The sequence below is a fragment of the Cyprinus carpio genome, chromosome B24, assembly GCF_018340385.1.
Source record: "Cyprinus carpio isolate SPL01 chromosome B24, ASM1834038v1, whole genome shotgun sequence".
NCBI lineage: Eukaryota > Metazoa > Chordata > Actinopteri > Cypriniformes > Cyprinidae > Cyprinus > Cyprinus carpio.
In genome coordinates this window covers 9,111,374-9,115,412 of record NC_056620.1, presented here as the reverse complement: position 1 = coordinate 9,115,412, position 4,039 = coordinate 9,111,374, and the positions used below count along the sequence as shown (strand labels likewise).

General features: G+C 34.9%; 1 long non-coding RNA gene across 1 annotated transcript; it reads left to right on the top strand.

The window, feature by feature from the left end:
- The first annotated feature begins 62 nt into the window (after positions 1-62).
- Positions 63-2,863, top strand: LOC122142327. The gene is made up of 3 exons (XR_006158533.1): positions 63-463; positions 2,232-2,309; positions 2,470-2,863. It is a non-coding gene; the product is annotated as an uncharacterized LOC122142327 (long non-coding RNA).
- Positions 2,864-4,039: the final 1,176 nt, after the last annotated feature.

The window sequence follows — 4,039 nt, the reverse complement described above, 5'->3', positions numbered from 1 at the left end:
AACAGGAACCACTGCTAGAGCATTATGGGAGTTGTAGTTTAAGTGCAAGGGAAAGAATTCGCTCGCACACGACCATTTTCTCCGAGCTTTTCGTGTTTAAATTTACTTTTGACTTTCGTTATAGTAGCAAACGCATTTTCGTCGACCACCATATTTTATTAAATTAAATCGTAATTCAATATCTGCATGAGAGCAACAGATTTGAATGTCACGTGCAAATATATTTTGTCTAGGCTATATAAATCAGCTGACACTTGCATCTACCTTAATCTTTTTGGTTGTTCTAATTCTAATACGTCAGTCAAGAAGAGGACATGTGATGAGATGTAATTTGACATTGTTAGATTTGTAAAAGATAGACCGCTATAGGACAGGATCGTCTGAGACAGGCTGTCATTGTGTCTCATATGTTTATGCTGATATGGCTGGCGGGACGAGCTTTGTTCTTGCCATTTTCATACAGGTAATGAGTTGGGATATCAGCTCAATTCACTTAAGTTTGGGGCTTACGCACCAATTATTAAAATTTGTTGGGCAAACATTATGCAAATTAGCTTATGCACATCAAATATCCATAGAACAGTATTTTAATGTTTGCATAATAAATGTTGGACATATACAATTAGATCAAAACCAACACTGCATCAATAATGAGGACTTACATCAGCTCAAAAGAAAAAGTAGAACAGATATTTAGCATAGCTTGCAGCAGTGTAATCTTTTTCCCCCCTCTTGACCGTAAACATCAAAGCATAAGTTAAATACGAACTTATTGCATTGTGCAATTTATCTCCAATGCCCTCTGCAGTGGGTAAAAGCTCTTTAAACTGTTGAACAGCTGGGGTCATTGCATCTCTGCCACATGTGTAGGTTCACGTTCTAATAATTTATGAGAAATGACCCACTGCGCCTCTGCTTATTGCTTTATTGGCTCAAACCTTATAATGCTTCGGGCTGTTTTTAAATTATTCACTGGTAATGTCCTATCCAGTTTTTTTTACATATCTTATGTTTTTCAGTGGTTTGGCTGATACTTGCTCATTCTCTCTATAAACAGGTCATATTGAAGTGATTATTTTTTCTCTCTTTAACAAAACAGTTACAAGATTACAAACAGTTACATTCTTAATTGTTGGAAATTGTTTTGTTCTATCTTCAAAACATAATAGATAATAATGTATATCATAATATAAAAACATAATTATTTACCATGCCTATATGAAAAAAAATTTAAATAAAATGAAATTAAATAATATAATATTACATATTTAATAAATATTTTTGGGGAACCATAATTGTTCAAAATAAACCAAAATGATTATACTAAATTCTACTATATTAATATTTATATTTATATGTGTGTGTGTGTATAATTTAGGATCCCCCAGGAAATAAATATTAAAGATGTATTATTTTATTTTATTATTTTATTTCATTTGTCCAAATTTTGGTTTATTTATATATATATATATATATATATATACATTGGAAATATATATATATATATATATATATATACATATATATATATATATATATATATATATATATATATATATATATATATATATATATATATAAAGAATGACTCAAACAATGACATTATGATTAGCCCAGGCTTAACCAGGCTACTCTGTCCATCACACATCTTCAATATGTGTCCTAATAACACAATATGTGTGGCCAATCTCCTCTAATATTACTGCACTCATCTCTCCTGAGTAAAAAAAAGTCTCTTCCTCAAGTTGAGAGTGAGAGCAGTTCTCCTAGGAAGTGACCTTTAAGTTCCATTTGGTGCGGAGGTCATTGTGGTGTCTCATCTGACACACTCAGATCCACACACATTCTCTCACACACACACACACACCTATCTCAGCCCCTCACCCCCGGCTTGAGTCTTTCAGCCTCCTGAACCTGCTTTCGACGCAATGGCATCACAACACATTATTTATTAATATCTCTGTTGTTGTATGCCTGATTTTGACCTGTCTTCTGAATGGCTTTGATTTCTACTAATGTTCTATGGCACAAACATATGTTACATTGTCCTTTGTGAAGCAGATAAAGAAGTCACATGTTGCCTATTGTTTTCTAGTAAAAGTTTACAACAGACAAGTTTTCCTTTGTTTTCCAGTAAAAGTTTACAATGAGGGGCAAGTCATTATACTGTATGGTTTTTGTTTGAAGTGATTCTACTGCAAAAAGATTGATGGGTAAAGGTCTCCTTCCAGCTTTGATTCTACCACATCTTCCACGGACTGTGATTCACTTTCTCCAGACCTTTGCCATGGTCAGCGAGGGGACATGAGGTGAGAAAGAGATCACAACGGGACAAGTGTAGGCCTGTCTCTCCCACTCTGTCTTGTCTTGCCCTCTGTAAACCACAACCCCCCTTTCTCTTTCTTTTTTAAGTCTCTCTCTCTCTACACAATATCTAACCTGCCCCCATCTCCTCTCCTCTCCCCCCAGATCGATCTTGGCATGCTGGTGCAGTCTGACGTGGGCCCTTCCTCTCACCCTCATCACCCTCTCTATCCCCCACCGAGGCTGGAGAAGAAAGCCCTGCTGGGAATACAATCAACACATTCTACCTTAGATCTTAGCCAATTCAACTGACTCCATAATCCATGACTTTTTTGTTGTTGTAGTAGAATCAAGTAACTGCAATTTTTAAGAATTTACTGCAGTTCCCATTCAACAGATGCATAGAGTGCTGTGTTGATTACATGCTTTTGTATGCCTGTAAATTAGCATCACCCTGGTTCCCTCGACAAAAACCCAATAGGATGTTTATACTGTATGGCATTTGGATCTTTACAAAAAGTAATGTAATTTTAATAAGTTTTTTTTTTTTTCTTTTTTGAAGGACATAAAGTCAACTCTCCTGATGTTATAATGAAGACAAAAAAGCCTGATTAAAACAATGCAATTCTTGAAAAGAAAGTCTTTTTAGTAGTTTGGCATAGCCATTATTATTTTCAAAAATATTTTAACAAAATTATTTTTAAAGGGGTCATCGGATGGCCATTTTTCACAAGTTGATATGATTCTTTAGGGTCTTAATGAAAAATCTGTAATAAAGTTTGGTTAAAATTTCTCAATGGTAGTGTAAAGAGCAAGCTGTTTTCTTGCATGCCGCTTTAAATGCAAATGAGCTCTGCTTGCCCCGCCCCTCTCTTCTGAGTCGCTCTCTGAGAGACGGTAAACTTTAGCAGCATTCATTGTGAAACTTGCTAACTAGCACGTTATTAGGAAAAGCGATTTGCAAAGATTCATTAAAAAAAACCTTACACTCACTTCTTCTGGAGATGAAGCTGGATCATGTTCAGTGTATGCATGTTCTGACTATAAAGAATAGTTTAAAACCACGATTAATCATTTGTTTGGTTTTTACAACTTTCACATTGTAGCAAAAATCTGCCTTTAAACTTGAAATAAATTAAAATTTGGCCTTTATCGTGATAATTATCGATATCGACTGAAAGGGAAAAAAAATAGTGGGAAATTTTATTGGCCATATCGCCCAGCCCTATTTGGAATCCTATTCAAATCGCATTCCTGGAAATCCATTAAAGTCTGACCACTCAGATTGGATTTAGTGTAGATTTTTCACGTTCTCACGCCACATAAAACGTAAACACGTCAGACATTTTTGTAGAAAACATAATAAATATCTTTGCAGAAACAAGCGTGTGTTGTTGCTAACTGTCATTTGGTCCAACCAATCAGATATGAACAACTGCGATACACTGTGTGGACAGTCAGTTATTCAAATCAGATTCCATCCGGATATGCACAAAATTGGATTTGGGCTGACAGTCTGAACGAGGCTTAAGGTAAGACACCAGTCCAGTCTGTGCTGAAACGCTACTGTCAATCAAACAATCGTGGGAGTTACATGATATTTTCATTGAATATTTAAGTTATCAAAATTGATTTTTTTTTTTTTTGAAACGTGCATTTGCACAAGTGTATTTCAAAACCACATAAAGTTCATTTATTTTTTATTTTTTCAGTCCTTTATTGGGGGCACTCTTAT